The sequence below is a fragment of the Numenius arquata genome, unplaced genomic scaffold, assembly GCF_964106895.1.
Source record: "Numenius arquata unplaced genomic scaffold, bNumArq3.hap1.1 HAP1_SCAFFOLD_78, whole genome shotgun sequence".
NCBI classification, from domain to species: Eukaryota; Metazoa; Chordata; class Aves; order Charadriiformes; family Scolopacidae; genus Numenius; species Numenius arquata.
In genome coordinates, this window is record NW_027415448.1 from 278,266 (window position 1) to 285,400 (window position 7,135).

The following is a 7,135-nucleotide window of genomic DNA, read 5'->3' on the forward strand; positions in this document are numbered from 1 at the left end:
AGTCGGGGAGACCTTCCCCGGAGCCGTGAGGTTCAGAGCGGCCCCTCCTTGTGCCAAAGCCTCAGGTTTCCCCTTTTTGCCCAGGACAAACTCAAGTTCCATTGAGTTTTGTGGCCCGAGGCTTGCCCACTCCAGTCCCTCACAGCCAGCAAAATGCCTCCAGTTTTAATTTGACCTCATTTGAAGTGATCGCCCAATTAATTCTCCTAATTTAACCCCCCCAAAATCCATCCTCTTTAACCACCAGCATCCAGACCGGTGTCGTTTCTATGAAGCTGGGTCTAATGGATTTCTAGAGGAAGGACTTACAAATCCCTTTTTCCTTTGTTCTGCTCCCTTGTCCCTAAGGGCAGTTTCCCCCGGGGTCCTATTTCCTAACTCCTTGAAGAGCTGGAAGTTTGCTTTCTTAAAATGTGGCGTCCTAACTGTGCTTCTCGTGGGCTTCCAACTTGTGAAGAGAGTGAACTGCACTAGAGCATGATGACTGCAGCCCATGGACTAGGGGATTGGGGGATGGAAAGGGCCCCCGGGGTTTCGCTTTGCTGCTTTTGCTTCTAGAAAAGCCCCAACTGGCTCAATCCCCGCCTTCTGGCCCGGGGCAGCCGCAGGGGTGAAGTGGTAGCCGGAGGGTCCATCTCCAGAGCCCTGATTTCCCTGAGAAGGGGGAAATGTTGTGGGGGATGGAGTGGTGTGTGAGGAGGAGGAGGGCAAGGAAGGCTAAAGGAGGGTCTTGGCGGAAAGATTTTTATCCCCAGGGTGGTTTTGTCAGATTTTTTGGGCAGAACCTCCAGGATTTTGGGGTTCTTTTGATGGAGGATGAGGCAAAAATCCACGTTGAGCCGTGGGAATGAGGGCGACCGCTGGAAAAACGGGAGGAGGGAACTGGGGATGGGGGTGGGTGTCGCTCGGCCCCTTCTCCACAGCGTGTTTTTGGGTGGAGGGTCCCCCATATGGGCCAGAAACGCCCCCAAACGCCCAGTGCTGTCCCAGTAAAGCACTGGTTTTGCTGACGTCACAGGCCATTGCCGGCCTCCCGCGTTCCACACAACATTCCGTGGCGGCGGTCGCTCGCTGGCCGTGGCTGTGGCAGCTTCCTACCGCTGTGGAGAGTGACATTCAGCAGTTGGATTGTTTTTTTGGGGAGACCCCCAAATTGTCCTGCCCGATGGGGCCCAAAAAGCCTCCAGTGGCCGAAGGGTAACGCTGGGGGTGGGAAGGGGCGGTGGAAGTTGGTGGCGGAAGACTGAGTGATGTTTTGCTGGGAAATAGGGACCGGTTTTGCCCCACCTCACCACGTTTTCCCTCTTTTTTAGCGTTTGTTGCGCCGTATCCATTCCCGACGTGCCTTCCTCCCCCTCCTCTTCCTCCCCCTTTCAGCCGCATCAATGTCGGGGAGCAGTTGCAGGCGGAGCTGCCTGCCCTGCGGGACAGATCCCTCTTGGAAGAGGAGGACGAAGGAGCCTCCCTGGTTTGGAAGCCCTGGGGTGACGTGGAAAGCAAGCCCGAGCCGCAGGAGAAAGGTTTCTCTTCAGGCTTTTCTTGTGGGAAAGGGGCAAATTCCACCTTTTCAGAGTTACTTGATAGGGCGTTTGGGTTCTCTCCCGTCTTGTCTTGTCCCCGTAGCGTTGGAGGGAAGGAGATGGCTCGTTTTTGGGAGGAAAGTGGCTAGATAAGAGCCGATGGTGCTCTCGGGAGCATCTTCCATGAGAAAGGGGGGGTTTTGGCGGTCCCAGCTCATCTGCAGCCAGGGAGGAGTTTCTCTCTGGAGATCCTGCTCCAAAAGCTCTTGAAAGAGCCTTTTTTTTGTCCATCAGAAGACTTTTGGCCTCATCCAGAAGGAGGTAAAGCCGTTGGAGCGGGGCGGAGCTGGTTAGCGGGGAGGCTTTTAACCCAGAAAGCCCTATTTTCAATCCCCCGTTGGAATCCTGTCCTTAGGAGCCTTCTTCCTGCTCAAAACCCAGCGGGAGAAGACATCATTGCCCTCCTTTGTAATGACAAGGGAGTCTTTAATATCCCTGGATTTCTCCCCATAGATCCAGAGGCAAACCGTGGCCCAGTGTGTTGACTCTTGTTACTTCTGGAGGAAGACAGTGCGATTTGGGTGCACCTGACCTCGCCTGCTGGAGAAAAGGGTCAAGAGAGTCCGGGATGAGGTGGAAAAAGCCAAAGGCGAGGTAAAAAAGCTGCTGGGGGGGTTTGTTTCCTGGACGAATCCATCTGCTCAAACGTTCCTTGCCAGGAGAGAGGGATTTGCTTCACGGAAAGAGCTATTATTTTAATTTTTGGTGGGCGGGGGAAGGGGGTGGCTGTGTGGCTTCAGTGCGTGGGAATTGCACCTTTTCAGCCCCTTTGATAGATTTTGTGGAGGAAAGTGCTTTTCCGCTTGGGACAGTGGAAATAATATAGTTTTTCTTGCACCCCGTTGTGGCTTTGCACCCTGTTTTCCCATTGGCTTTTTGGCTGTTTAGACTTTACCTGGGCTGATAAACCGCGTGAAATCCATGGCCAAAAAATCTTATTTTTCTGCCTTTTTGAGCCATTTCAAGTTATTTTGTCCCTGGTTTGCAGGCCGTCTGCCACCAGAAGAGGAGGCCACGTGCGACCCCCAAAGACAAGCCCACGCCGGGGCGTCACCACCCGCAGCCCCACAGCGCCTGCGGCTCCTCCGGGGATGCCGGGACCTCCCTGTGCTGGGCCTTGCCCTGAGGTGAGTGCGGAAGGTCAGCCCTCCCTTTTTCTTCCCCAAAAGCCTACTTTGGGCTCAAAAAAACACCCGGGGTGGGGGGTGGGGGGAGGTGGGTGGCAGAGGGGAGGGCAGCTGGAGGATTGCCCTTGCCCAGGTGCCTCTTGGTGGTTTTATTTGACTTTCAACCCCCAACGTTCTGTCTTTTTGGAGTCGGGGAGACCTTCCCCGGAGCCGTGAGGTTCAGAGCGGCCCCTCCTTGTGCCAAAGCCTCAGGTTTCCCCTTTTTGCCCAGGACAAACTCAAGTTCCATTGAGTTTTGTGGCCCGAGGCTTGCCCACTCCAGTCCCTCACAGCCAGCAAAATGCCTCCAGTTTTAATTTGACCTCATTTGAAGTGATCGCCCAATTAATTCTCCTAATTTAACCCCCCCAAAATCCATCCTCTTTAACCACCAGCATCCAGACCGGTGTCGTTTCTATGAAGCTGGGTCTAATGGATTTCTAGAGGAAGGACTTACAAATCCCTTTTTCCTTTGTTCTGCTCCCTTGTCCCTAAGGGCAGTTTCCCCCGGGGTCCTATTTCCTAACTCCTTGAAGAGCTGGAAGTTTGCTTTCTTAAAATGTGGCGTCCTAACTGTGCTTCTCGTGGGCTTCCAACTTGTGAAGAGAGTGAACTGCACTAGAGCATGATGACTGCAGCCCATGGACTAGGGGATTGGGGGATGGAAAGGGCCCCCGGGGTTTCGCTTTGCTGCTTTTGCTTCTAGAAAAGCCCCAACTGGCTCAATCCCCGCCTTCTGGCCCGGGGCAGCCGCAGGGGTGAAGTGGTAGCCGGAGGGTCCATCTCCAGAGCCCTGATTTCCCTGAGAAGGGGGAAATGTTGTGGGGGATGGAGTGGTGTGTGAGGAGGAGGAGGGCAAGGAAGGCTAAAGGAGGGTCTTGGCGGAAAGATTTTTATCCCCAGGGTGGTTTTGTCAGATTTTTTGGGCAGAACCTCCAGGATTTTGGGGTTCTTTTGATGGAGGATGAGGCAAAAATCCACGTTGAGCCGTGGGAATGAGGGCGACCGCTGGAAAAACGGGAGGAGGGAACTGGGGATGGGGGTGGGTGTCGCTCGGCCCCTTCTCCACAGCGTGTTTTTGGGTGGAGGGTCCCCCATATGGGCCAGAAACGCCCCCAAACGCCCAGTGCTGTCCCAGTAAAGCACTGGTTTTGCTGAGGTCACAGGCCGTTGCCGGCCTCCCGCGTTCCACACAACATTCCGTGGCGGCGGTCGCTCGCTGGCCGTGGCTGTGGCAGCTTCCTACCGCTGTGGAGAGTGACATTCAGCAGTTGGATTGTTTTTTTGGGGAGACCCCCAAATTGTCCTGCCCGATGGGGCCCAAAAAGCCTCCAGTGGCCGAAGGGTAACGCTGGGGGTGGGAAGGGGCGGTGGAAGTTGGTGGCGGAAGACTGAGTGATGTTTTGCTGGGAAATAGGGACCGGTTTTGCCCCACCTCACCACGTTTTCCCTCTTTTTTAGCGTTTGTTGCGCCGTATCCATTCCCAACGTGCCTTCCTCCCCCTCCTCTTCCTCCCCCTTTCAGCCGCATCAATGTCGGGGAGCAGTTGCAGGCGGAGCTGCCTGCCCTGCGGGACAGATCCCTCTTGGAAGAGGAGGAGGAAGGAGCCTCCCTGGTTTGGAAGCCCTGGGGTGACATGGAAAGCAAGCCCGAGCCGCAGGAGAAAGGTTTCTCTTCAGGCTTTTCTTGTGGGAAAGGGACAAATTCCACCTTTTCAGAGTTACTTGATAGGGCGTTTGGGTTCTCTCCCGTCTTGTCTTGGCCGCGTAGCGTTGGAGGGAAGGAGATGGCTCGTTTTTGGGAGGAAAGTGGCTAGATAAGAGCCGATGGTGCTCTCGGGAGCATCTTCCATGAGAAAGGAGGGGTTTTGGCGGTCCCAGCTCATCTGCAGCCAGGGAGGAGTTTCTCTCTGGAGATCCTGCTCCAAAAGCTCTTGAAAGAGCCTTTTTTTTGTCCATCAGAAGACTTTTGGCCTCATCCAGAAGGAGGTAAAGCCGTTGGAGCGGGGCGGAGCTGGTTAGCGGGGAGGCTTTTAACCCAGAAAGCCCTATTTTCAATCCCCCGTTGGAATCCTGTCCTTAGGACCCTTCTTCCTGCTCAAAACCCAGCGGGAGAAGACATCATTGCCCTCCTTTGTAATGACAAGGGAGTCTTTAATATCCCTGGATTTCTCCCCATAGATCCAGAGGCAAACCGTGGCCCAGCGTGTTGACTCTTGTTACTTCTGGAGGAAGACAGTGCGATTTGGGTGCACCTGACCTCGCCTGCTGGAGAAAAGGGTCAAGAGAGTCCGGGATGAGGTGGAAAAAGCCAAAGGCGAGGTAAAAAAGCTGCTGGGGGGGTTTGTTTCCTGGACGAATCCATCTGCTCAAACGTTCCTTGCCAGGAGAGAGGGATTTGCTTCACGGAAAGAGCTATTATTTTAATTTTTGGTGGGCGGGGGAAGGGGGTGGCTGTGTGGCTTCAGTGCGTGGGAATTGCACCTTTTCAGCCCCTTTGATAGATTTTGTGGAGGAAAGTGCTTTTCCGCTTGGGACAGTGGAAATAATAGAGTTTTTCTTGCACCCCGTTGTGGCTTTGCACCCCGTTTTCCCATTGGCTTTTTGGCTGTTTAGACTTTACCTGGGCTGATAAACCGCGTGAAATCCATGGCCAAAAAATCTTATTTTTCTGCCTTTTTGAGCCATTTCAAGTTATTTTGTCCCTGGTTTGCAGGCCGTCTGCCACCAGAAGAGGAGGCCACGTGCGACCCCCAAAGACAAGCCCACGCCGGGGCGTCACCACCCGCAGCCCCACAGCGCCTGCGGCTCCTCCGGGGATGCCGGGACCTCCCTGTGCTGGGCCTTGCCCTGAGGTGAGTGCGGAAGGTCAGCCCTCCCTTTTTCTTCCCCAAAAGCCTACTTTGGGCTCAAAAAAACACCCGGGGTGGGGGGTGGGGGGAGGTGGGTGGCAGAGGGGAGGGCAGCTGGAGGATTGCCCTTGCCCAGGTGCCTCTTGGTGGTTTTATTTGACTTTCAACCCCCAACGTTCTGTCTTTTTGGAGTCGGGGAGACCTTCCCCGGAGCCGTGAGGTTCAGAGCGGCCCCTCCTTGTGCCAAAGCCTCAGGTTTCCCCTTTTTGCCCAGGACAAACTCAAGTTCCATTGAGTTTTGTGGCCCGAGGCTTGCCCACTCCAGTCCCTCACAGCCAGCAAAATGCCTCCAGTTTTAATTTGACCTCATTTGAAGTGATCGCCCAATTAATTCTCCTAATTTAACCCCCCCAAAATCCATCCTCTTTAACCACCAGCATCCAGACCGGTGTCGTTTCTATGAAGCTGGGTCTAATGGATTTCTAGAGGAAGGACTTACAAATCCCTTTTTCCTTTGTTCTGCTCCCTTGTCCCTAAGGGCAGTTTCCCCCGGGGTCCTATTTCCTAACTCCTTGAAGAGCTGGAAGTTTGCTTTCTTAAAATGTGGCGTCCTAACTGTGCTTCTCGTGGGCTTCCAACTTGTGAAGAGAGTGAACTGCACTAGAGCATGATGACTGCAGCCCATGGACTAGGGGATTGGGGGATGGAAAGGGCCCCCGGGGTTTCGCTTTGCTCCTTTGCTTCTAGAAAAGCCCCAAATGGCTCAATCCCCGCCTTCTGGCCCGGGGCAGCCGCAGGGGTGAAGTGGTAGCCGGAGGGTCCATCTCCAGAGCCCTGATTTCCCTGAGAAGGGGGAAATGTTGTGGGGGATGGAGTGGTGTGTGAGGAGGAGGAGGGCAAGGAAGGCTAAAGTAGGGTCTTGGCGGAAAGATTTTTATCCCCAGCGTGGTTTTGTCAGATTTTTTGGGCAGAACATCAAGGATTTTGGGGTTCTTTTGATGGAGGATGAGGCAAAAATCCACGTTCAGCCGTGGGAATGAGGGCGACCGCTGGAAAAACGGGAGGAGGGAACTGGGGATGGGGGTGGGTGTCGCTCGGCCCCTTCTCCACAGCGTGTTTTTGGGTGGAGGGTCCCCCATATGGGCCAGAAACCCCCCCAAACGCCCAGTGCTGTCCCAGTAAAGCACTGGTTTTGCTGACGTCACAGGCCGTTGCCGGCCTCCCGCGTTCCACACAACATTCCGTGGCGGCGGTCGCTCGCTGGCCGTGGCTGTGGCAGCTTCCTACCGCTGTGGAGAGTGACATTCAGCAGTTGGATTGTTTTTTTGGGGAAACCCCCAAATTGTCCTGCCCGATGGGGCCCAAAAAGCCTCCAGTGGCCGAAGGGTAACGCTGGGGGTGGGAAGGGGCGGTGGAAGTTGGTGGCGGAAGACTGAGTGATGTTTTGCTGGGAAATAGGGACCGGTTTTGCCCCACCTCACCACGTTTTCCCTCTTTTTTAGCGTTTGTTGCGCCGTATCCATTCCCGACGTGCCTT